Consider the following 12,129-nt stretch of genomic DNA (forward strand, 5'->3'; position numbering starts at 1 on the left):
TATTGCCTACTTCAGAAAGCAGACAAAAACAGAATACTGGACAACTTCTTTATTAAATCTGCTACTGAATCATCGGCAAAACAGGCCCCATGATCATAATTGGAATTACCCAATGTTTTAATTGATGGTATGTCTTCTACTAAACAATAATAACCTTACTCTTCTTCCCCATCTACCACTATACTGTATTTATTTAGTACAATAAAGTTTTACAAACAACATAATTTTTATTCTTTTTAAGATGGGAACAAATTAATTGAATATCAGTTATTTATTATGAGAAAAATTGTTTCTATATTTGTCATATTCCATATTTGTTAGGTTCTTAGGAACAGATTAATGATGAATATACAGGTTCCACTGTATATGAAATCATCCATGTAAATTAACCAAATATTTTTTTACTTATATGGCAAGTAATAGAGAAACATGCATAATCACAACATAATTTAAATCAATTGAAAGTGCTGAGCCAAGTATCAATGAAAAATAACAATGATTTTCTCAAAGTAAAAAGTTATTTGAAATAATTTTCTACAATTTGCAATATCTATTAGAATCAAATGCAATTATCTATCAGAATCAAAACTGCACCATCACAATAACAAAGGTAATCATTGTTTAATTAACATGGTGCACTAAAACATACTAATTAGACATTTGTTTTTTCATTGGACAGCAATTTGAAAAAATTGTAACCTATAAATTCCCACTGTCGTCTATCCTTCCTTAATTTCAAGAATGAAGTTTGATAGATTAAAGTCAAGACCAGATATGGAAAGCTTAGGGGCAGGTCCTGATTAACTATATATGAACTTCCGATATGAACCAGAAGTCCATTATTTCAATTCAAAACTTTTCCCCCAAAAGGAGTTAGACAGATGACTGGTACAACTATTGATAACAGGAAAAGTATGACGTATTAATAAATGACAAGACACTACTAATTTGAGATGAAAAGCATATATTACAAATTAAAAATTGCAGCCCGGCATTGTGACTATGTCACAATAAATAATTGTTCACTTGTAAGAACAACTGAAACTATAAATCTTTCAAAATGCAAATAACTTTCATAACTTTTTTCCTTTGAGAAAATCTTTTTTTTTTATTGATGTAAATTATGCATGCGTTTACTCCATTACTTGCCATGTTAGTACTTTAACAGTGTACTTATTTCCAAATTTATTTATATATATATATATAAAGTGGAAATATATACACACACTATATATATATATACACACTTTTTTTTAATAAAAATGTTTTATAATCTTCAATAAAACCATTAAAACTGATTACTTCTAATAATTACAGTTTACTTTATACATTAAAAATTTATATTGAAATATTACATGTATGTGCAAGCAATAAAATTATCTTAATTTTATGTAGTTTTATTAAATCATTGCAATATCTTCACGTAGGATCATTTCCCCAATTAAAATAATGTATCATGACTAATGTGCACGTGACTAACTTTATTATTAATAATATAGTTTTTTTAAGACTTAAATGTGACTAGAGTTTGATTAAACTCAAGACTAGTTTACAAATTAGTGTATTTGTCTTTAAATACTTTTGAATATTAATAGCTTTAATGATGATACATAGCACCTTTAACATTACTCTAATATTTTTGTAATTTAACTAACATAAGAGTGCGGCCTAGAACATTTATTTTGGAACTTATAACTAAGTTTCTGCCTCAATTTCATACCAGATTAAAACTAATGAAAATTGTACACTTTACAGAAGATTTCATACAAATTATAGCTATGTATTTTCCTGTATGAAGTAAAAATTACTCTTACCAACTCAATTTTCCTGAAATATAACAAGAGCTTGAACCCATATTATGCATAAAAAGTATTTTTAAAATATTAAGAATTTATATATAAAATTTTATGGACTAAATGCCAGAAAATATATCATCTCAAAGATATAGTTTATTTTTATTATATTGATATCAAACTAAATTATTTAAGGATAAAGGGGAAAAAATGGTTGAAACAGTCTTTTGGAAAAGATTTTATTTGCAGCAATTAATTCTATTCTTAATTTATACAACTGTAAAATAGGAAAGTTAGTTTATCATCCACATACTTAAAATGTATGTGCAAATGAGACTACACATTCCTGTAAGGTTAAAAATAATATTAAATAAATCATACATTATTCCAGATTTAAAATTTCATTTTATATTTTAATAATAAGAGAAGATAAATCTTGACAACAAAGGTGATTTTTTTCCTATTACAACTGTTAATTCACATTTGTGTTTTTTTATTTATTTTTAACACCACTTTGCACACCATTTACTCTTAGTCTCCAAGAAGAAAGTATTGATTATTAATACTTGAATTTTTTTCAATGTAATAAATATATTTTTTAAATTAACTGCCATCTTCTTGCAATATCAATTTAGTTATGCTGAATTAATTTATAATTTATTTGTTTCAATTTATAATTTATATGTTTATCTTTCTTAGTGTTGATACCAGTAACTGTGATAAAATTTTTAACATCGGAATTCCACAAACTTTAAGTATTATGAAGATTTGGTAATTTTTTTTTGGATTTGTAAAACATGGCTGGCAATCTGATTCTTGTCAATGCAACTGTGTTACAATTCAAACATAGGACTTTTGTAATCCCTGGCTGGTGACACTGTGCACGTTTTCAGTATGTAGAAATTTTTTACACTTACGCTTAATATAAGACTTTTAGAAATAAATACACAAAAAATAAAGTCCCCCTGAACAAAGTCAAATATCTTGCAGGAGAATTACTTTAACTTATGAGTAATGGAACAAAACAAGTTGCACGATTACTGGTGCACATATCTACAACTAGGTACAAGCAAACGTCGCCATCCTTTCTTCTTTTATCACTTTGCGTAGAAAGATATATTGGAAGGGTTGACGTTCAAAAGAATAACACCACCATATTTAAAGTCTTTCATATAACAGTGGTTATACTCTGCAGTTCATTTCTTTTGCAGTCAATATTAATATTATGGAAATACATTAGTTTATGTCCATGTTGACATCTTCTTCACTAGAATGCGATGTGCCATCATTGTCATCTGGACTAACTAAATCACTTCCGGGAGGTGCACCCAGAGCAGCTGGAATATTCCGGCGAGGTATCACATTTCGCTGTGTGTTATCGGAATCACGGCGCATGTAAAATAAGACATAAGCTGCTTTCGACTAGAAAAGAAAATAAAAAACCGCATTAGATAATTTAATTAAAACAAAAATGATTAACTTTTAATATTAAATTTAACAAATAATGCTTTCAATTTGATAATATTACACATTTCTGAATTGTTTTTTTTTAAAATGAAATTAATCAAAATTATTCATAAATCATTTTAAACAAACTAAAATTTGATTAAATTATTAAAAACATAATGAAAAATTTTATGGATAAAAATCTGTAAAACAGCTTAATTCTATATTTTATGAAGTAAATATAAAATTCCTTTTGTATTAAAAAATAGAAAGAAAATGAGAGTAGTTCATGGCTACTTCATTAATTTCTATACTTCAAAGATGAAGCGTCTTAGATAATTACATATATTTACATTATATAAATACAATTATTTACATTTTTACTTGAATTCACAATTAGAAATGAATAAAATATTGTGTCCCAACGCCCACTAACAATGTCCACAAATAAAACTGTGCAAAAATTTACATAATATTTCAAAGTGAATTCTAAATGCAACTTGACTCACAAATTTTGTGTGTAGTCAAAAATATTTTCTTCTTAGGAAAACCTTATCAATTCAATTTAAACAAATCTTGTAGTATAAAATCATATATAAATTAGGCGTTTAAAAACAGAAAAGAATAGTAGAACAACAATGTCAAGAAAAATTGGAATATTACATCTACTGTAAAACACAAACCAATACCGTTCCTTTCCAGTAGATTTACTTCTCAAACAGGATATGATCTGGGAGTTGAGATTAACCTAAAAGAAGCTGAGTTGATACATACTACTTATAATACTACATAAATAAGGAATCTTTAAATCACTAAAGAGGAGTAACTGTTTAATAATAAAGAGGCAGAATCTATCTCTTCATCTTGGAAGTTATTTTATGACACCCTTTAGTTTTCTTCCATCCATCATAATTTCATCCCTCACTTAAACATGATGTGTTATCTTATTTGTTACATAATCTTTAAATTTATTTATTTTGTATATTTATTCTTAAATAATTCCCTATCTTGGGTATGTTACATGATAGATTATTATTTGAATTATACAGATTCTTTTGTGTGTGTTCCATTTTTGAATATGCACTGAAATAGACATTCTCTGATTTTAAATATACATGTTCTATTTCAGTATGTTCAATTTTTGTTTTTGCATCATAACACACACTCTTCTACACTGTTGTATCCTAAATAAGGCATATTAGAGGCCAAAACATTTGTTAAATAAATTTTGTTTTGCCGGAAAGGAAAGGTGGTGATTTGTGTTTTAGTAGTAGTAAAATATATAATAGGTAAACGTTGATTAAATTACTATGAAAATATAAGATGATTAAAACATTTTGCTTCATGTCATGTCTTTCTTATTAAAGGAATGAAAACAATGCAAACATTTTTTATTTTCAAAATATGCAAAAATGGAAATACAATAGTTTTTGGCCAGTGATTATTCATGTACCATATATTAATGTATTAATCTTTGTTATAAGAAAATTAAATTATTTACTTTGAAAACATTAATAATTGTATTTTAATAATCATGAAAAATTTTTCAATTTCTAAAAGAAAATAAACTTGCATTATTAAGATTTCTATTGTAAAAATAACAAAATCTGTTTCAGTTAATCTACTTTACTAATAAAGGACTTCCATCTAATTTCATAAACTTAATCTAGGAAGTTTTTTAAACAAAGAACAAGTAGTGAATGACTTAAAAAGACAATACTAAAATAAAATATCACCTAACATTTTCTAAGCCATAATTCAATATGTAAAACAAAAGTTGATCTCTTATTGGAAAATTCTGAAGTGGCAATTTTACAAAATTAGCACTTCACAATTATGCAATTTTTTGCCTATTTCATGAAATGAGCACTTGCTTTCTGAATTAGATTTTTTGGTTAAACACTATTAACACTAATATTATTCTCTTCTTTCTTAATCATTTTAAAAACAATGAAATAAAAGAAATTTGACTACAAAAAATTGTCAACAAACAAATGAATTATATTCAAATTAGTTCTCTTTTAAATGTAACTTTCATTAAAAAATAATATATAATTACAACTTAACTGCTTTATTATACTTCACATAAATAATGAAGTAGAAAAAATGGATATTCAAAATTTTTTCCATTCTTTGAGCATAATAGGCCTTATTTTTGTGAAAATTGTATGTTTGGCCAAGATCACAATAAGGTTAACTTGCTGGTGAGAGACTAAAGCTCAATGTATCCAGGTCATAGCCTTTACAACTTCAACACTTTATAATGATTTGTTAGCTGAGAAAATTGCAACTCATAAAAAACAAAAAAATAATTTATCAAAAAAATTTTGCAAATTTTTAAAAAGCGTCAATAGTTTTATTTTAACTAATAATGAGAATTCATTATTTAAGAAAAATATACATACAGCAGACTATGAAAAGCTTTACCAAATTTTTCCTGAGACTATAAAATAAAAAAAAAAACAAATGTCTATTAATATGACAGGGAAATATACAATACCAGTAGGTATGCTTCTAAACAGGTCAAGTAATTTGAACAAGTTGTCCACTTAAATTTTTCTTTATAAATACATATTATTTTATCAACGGAAAATAAAATATAAAAATTGTAGCAGAACCCAGAATATCTAAAATTTGTAATTAAAATTATAAAATTTTCATCTAATGTTTTAATATAATTTTTTAAAAACATTGCTTGTTTAAGAAAAAAAAAATACAATTATAGAATTAATGTTTAACTTAAAATTTGTTTTTCATACTAATAAAATACACAAAATAAAGAAGTAGGCTAGATATTTATCATTCATATTTGATGTAATTCAAAAAATTTCATTATTGTGGAATGAAACTGAAGGTCTAATAAAAGTGGTTTTAATAAAATTGTTCTGACCAAATTATTTTATTTATTGCATCAGAAATAATACTTTTGTTCCTTACAATTATCCCATTATTATTATTATTATTTAAATTACAGTTGAAAAATTATTTTCTAAAAGTTTAATTTCATTTAACATTCAAAATTATCAATGTATAAAATTCTGAATCAATAAATCTAACTTCTTTTAAGTGAGCAACTATGACTAACTGACTACACAAATATAGAAAAATTTTATTTGTCAACTGTAGAAATGAAAGTTTATTTTTATTCCATATCTTGAAAATTTAGCTAAGTATAATAGTCTATAATAGTATTAGAAACATTTTATATAATAAATGTTAAGATAATTCACAGAACAGTTACTTTGAATCAACTTATGTAGAATGATCCAAATCCAAAAGATGGAGTTATATACACCCTTTAGTTTTCTTCCATCCATCATAATTTCATCCCTCACTTAAACATGATGTGTTATCTTATTTGTTACATAATCTTTAAATTTATTTATTTTGTATATTTATTCTTAAATAATTCCCTATCTTGGGTATGTTACATGATAGATTATTATTTGAATTATACAGATTCTTTTGTGTGTGTTCCATTTTTGAATATGCACTGAAATAGACATTCTCTGATTTTAAATATACATGTTCTATTTCAGTATGTTCAATTTTTGTTTTTGCATCATAACACACACTCTTCTACACTGTTGTATCCTAAATAAGGCATATTAGAGGCCAAAACATTTGTTAAATAAATTTTGTTTTGCCGGAAAGGAAAGGTGGTGATTTGTGTTTTAGTAGTAGTAAAATATATAATAGGTAAACGTTGATTAAATTACTATGAAAATATAAGATGATTAAAACATTTTGCTTCATGTCATGTCTTTCTTATTAAAGGAATGAAAACAATGCAAACATTTTTTATTTTCAAAATATGCAAAAATGGAAATACAATAGTTTTTGGCCAGTGATTATTCATGTACCATATATTAATGTATTAATCTTTGTTATAAGAAAATTAAATTATTTACTTTGAAAACATTAATAATTGTATTTTAATAATCATGAAAAATTTTTCAATTTCTAAAAGAAAATAAACTTGCATTATTAAGATTTCTATTGTAAAAATAACAAAATCTGTTTCAGTTAATCTACTTTACTAATAAAGGACTTCCATCNAAAGAAATAAATGCTTTAATAAATAAATTATTCCAATAAAAAAGTGTTTATGCTGCTAATATTTGACATATAATTTATTATTAATTTAAAAAATTTTTCAGAAAACTTTTTAGCAATAAGATAATAATTGAAAAATATTTAAGTAATTTGATAGTTTTAAAAGCTTGTTCAAATGTTTCTAGATTATGCAATATTTTTACAATAGAATAAATTTTTATGTTGATAAGTTAATATAAAATAAAGGTTTTATATTTTTGAATGCTACTCAATTACCTTAGTTACCTTTTATATCATTCTTCTTTCATTAGCTTTTTAAAATTGTTAATGGAGAATGAAAAATGAATAATTGATAAATTGATCATAAATTATGCAAATTATAGTATGATATATACTCACTGTGATTCTGAAAGAGAAGAAAGAAAAAGTATAAAATTGTTACATTTTTGATTTCCACTAGAAATTATCAAAACTACAGTTATTTTGAATCTGTATGTAATCTTAGTCTATGCTCTACACTTTAACATGTGTTTCCAATAGGTATTAGTTAAATTTTTGTTTTTTTGGTTTGTTTAAGATTACTTTCTGAAGTTGTGTAATATGCATTATATTTATTTTTATTTATAGTAATGAAACTGATTGCTTTGGTACTGTGGGACTATTGCAACATCTTAAGCAACCCTCTTCAATATGCTTCTGTTCTACTAAACTAATTCTAAAATTTAGTAATTGTGTTGCAGTTTTAAGCAATACCAATTTCATGTAAATAAAAGTAACATGCAAACCGATGCATAAGAATAATGTAATTATATTGTTATTTAATGATTATCTGTAAAAAAGAGATTATATTGAACCTAATATTGAATTGTGGATCTTTTCTCCACAATATACCCTTAAAAATTTTTTTAAATTTGAAAATATATTATATTGTATGTTTAAATTTGCATTAAGAAATTTATTTAATTTCAGTTATACATAGGAAAGGAAATATTTGATTTATAGAAAATTTTTTAAATTCTATTTTCTTTCTAAACATTTAGAAAAGCAAATCTTCACATTTAGTTATTATTATTATTATTATTATTATTATTTTTTTCTGGGGGGATTTTTATTATTAACTAATGTTCAACAGATACAAAAATTTCTGATAATTATCATATATGGTTTCATAACAGATTTTATTTATCTCAGTTTAAATTATTGATAACAAAGTCAAAAAATTTAATACTTTTTTACACATTTAACATTTTGGCATTGGTGCTGGAATAAACAATGGAAATGTTTTAAAAATAATCATTATTTTTGAATTAGTAACTGTAATGCAAATCTGAAATATCTATTTCAGTTCTGCATTGCAGTATTAAGCAATACAATTTCACACAATTTACAATACAATTTCAATTTTTTTGTTTTTTTTAAAACACTATCATAACTTATATTTTATTAACTGTTTTCAACAGGAACAATAAATCAGAATAAGTAATTTGCATCTTTATTAAAAAAACAGTTAAAATATATTATTATCTGATCAAAATAAACAGATTTGGAAATTAAAATTTCAAAAATATTATCTTACTAAAAAATGCCATTAAGTTTTGAAAGGTCATGTTCAAGGCATTGTGAATTTGTTCATTAAATTAAGATTCCCGTAATTAGATAATCACCTAAGTACCCATGAGTTACAAGAACATCATTATAATAAATTTTTAATAATTCTTTCTGGAAAAGTGTTTTTACTTTTAAATTTGTCATTTCAGTAGGATTTAATATTAATCACAATCTAAATGTTTATGTGTATCATGTTTAACATACACAAATTAATATAATCTTAATTAAATTTTTCAGAAATTAACAAAATTTTCAGTTTTTTTTCTTGCACAAACAATGTAAATTAAAAATCTAAGCTGTGTGATAGCTATATGATGTTAAAGCACATTTATAAATATAGTAAAATAATTTTAATTTTAAAAATCATATTAAATTGAAATCATATATGAATTTTTAATAATGTAACCAAAAGATATAAAAATTTATATCCATCTTATTAGAACTGATTTTTTTAATACACAATTATGGGAAAAATTAAAATTATAATTTTTAACTGTTTAATATTATCAACAATTAAAAAATTTTTTTAATAATTTATGTTAAATGTTTATGTGAAGTTTGAAATGCATACTAAAAATATGGATACAAACTGTAGATAAATCAAAAGTCAATAACCACTGGACTTGTCTCTGCTTGATTAATTTTCTCATTGTTTATATTGGTGTAATTTATTAATAAAAACAATAAGAAAATTAAATTATGCATAGCCATNAATATATATATATATATATATATGTATGTACAAAATATTTTTTAATAAAGGAAGAAAATGTCTTGCAAAAACATTTTTGTTAAAAATGTGTGTGTGTGTATATATAAGATTAATAATAGTCTGATGTACCAAAATTTTTTTGATCCCTGCCTGTGAGCACTAAGAGCTATCAAGCCCATTATGGGTTTTGGCCAGTTCCACAATAGGATAGCTGGATGGTGAGGGACAGCCCCTCAAAAAATTTCTAGAATTTTTGACCCCATCCTGATTCATTCCCAGGTCCCCCAGTGATGGGATGTCACTTTAAACAATCAGACATATGTACTCAAGACTTGTAAAGATCTTGCCCAAAGAATTTCATGAAGACATTTACACTATGTAACCTTTATTTCCCTGAAAAAACAGGTTGCATAAACCTTGAGTATCATCCTATATTCTATATTGATTTATGATCTTAACACATCTCAACAATAAATAATAGTTCTTATAATGAATTATAATTTTTTTAAATACAAGTTTATAAATATTTTGTAGTTACAATTCATACATATCTATAAAATAATGTGTGCGCAAAGTACAGTGGAACCACTACATTTTTTTTTAATATTTGATATTCGTCACATTTTGATGACTTTTTTCCTCCATATTTGTCAGTATTTTTTGTATTCATTGTCATTCCCAAGACTGGCAGTAGGACTAAATTGCATGCCCACACCAATCAGCTAGCAGTGTTAGCTAACTGTAATTAATCAGTCTGCTGTGTGTGGTTGTCGTGTGCTCTGTTTCTCGCATTGATTATTTTCAAAAACTCAAGTTCCAATGGCTCCAACAAAGCACACTGAAGAAAACCAGCAAGAAAGGAAAGCTGTTAGAACAATAGAGGTAAAAAAAAAAAAAAAAAAAATTATTATTGTCTACTTCAGAAAGCAGACAAAAACAGAATACTGGACAACTTCTTTATTAAATCTGCTACTGAATCATCGGCAAAACAGGCCCCATGATCATAATTGGAATTACCCAATGTTTTAATTGATGGTATGTCTTCTACTAAACAATAATAACCTTACTCTTCTTCCCCATCTACCACTATACTGTATTTATTTAGTACAATAAAGTTTTACAAACAACATAATTTTTATTCTTTTTAAGATGGGAACAAATTAATTGAATATCAGTTATTTATTATGAGAAAAATTGTTTCTATATTTGTCATATTCCATATTTGTTAGGTTCTTAGGAACAGATTAATGATGAATATACAGGTTCCACTGTATATGAAATCATCCATGTAAATTAACCAAATATTTTTTTACTTATATGGCAAGTAATAGAGAAACATGCATAATCACAACATAATTTAAATCAATTGAAAGTGCTGAGCCAAGTATCAATGAAAAATAACAATGATTTTCTCAAAGTAAAAAGTTATTTGAAATAATTTTCTACAATTTGCAATATCTATTAGAATCAAATGCAATTATCTATCAGAATCAAAACTGCACCATCACAATAACAAAGGTAATCATTGTTTAATTAACATGGTGCACTAAAACATACTAATTAGACATTTGTTTTTTCATTGGACAGCAATTTGAAAAAATTGTAACCTATAAATTCCCACTGTCGTCTATCCTTCCTTAATTTCAAGAATGAAGTTTGATAGATTAAAGTCAAGACCAGATATGGAAAGCTTAGGGGCAGGTCCTGATTAACTATATATGAACTTCCGATATGAACCAGAAGTCCATTATTTCAATTCAAAACTTTTCCCCCAAAAGGAGTTAGACAGATGACTGGTACAACTATTGATAACAGGAAAAGTATGACGTATTAATAAATGACAAGACACTACTAATTTGAGATGAAAAGCATATATTACAAATTAAAAATTGCAGCCCGGCATTGTGACTATGTCACAATAAATAATTGTTCACTTGTAAGAACAACTGAAACTATAAATCTTTCAAAATGCAAATAACTTTCATAACTTTTTTCCTTTGAGAAAATCTTTTTTTTTTATTGATGTAAATTATGCATGCGTTTACTCCATTACTTGCCATGTTAGTACTTTAACAGTGTACTTATTTCCAAATTTATTTATATATATATATATAAAGTGGAAATATATACACACACTATATATATATATATACACACTTTTTTTTAATAAAAATGTTTTATAATCTTCAATAAAACCATTAAAACTGATTACTTCTAATAATTACAGTTTACTTTATACATTAAAAATTTATATTGAAATATTACATGTATGTGCAAGCAATAAAATTATCTTAATTTTATGTAGTTTTATTAAATCATTGCAATATCTTCACGTAGGATCATTTCCCCAATTAAAATAATGTATCATGACTAATGTGCACGTGACTAACTTTATTATTAATAATATAGTTTTTTTAAGACTTAAATGTGACTAGAGTTTGATTAAACTCAAGACTAGTTTACAAATTAGTGTATTTGTCTTTAAATACTTTTGAATATTAATAGCTTTAATGA

This window comes from Centruroides sculpturatus, unplaced genomic scaffold (assembly GCF_000671375.1).
Source record: "Centruroides sculpturatus isolate CEXI.00-Female unplaced genomic scaffold, Cexi_2.0 scaffold272, whole genome shotgun sequence".
NCBI classification, from domain to species: Eukaryota; Metazoa; Arthropoda; class Arachnida; order Scorpiones; family Buthidae; genus Centruroides; species Centruroides sculpturatus.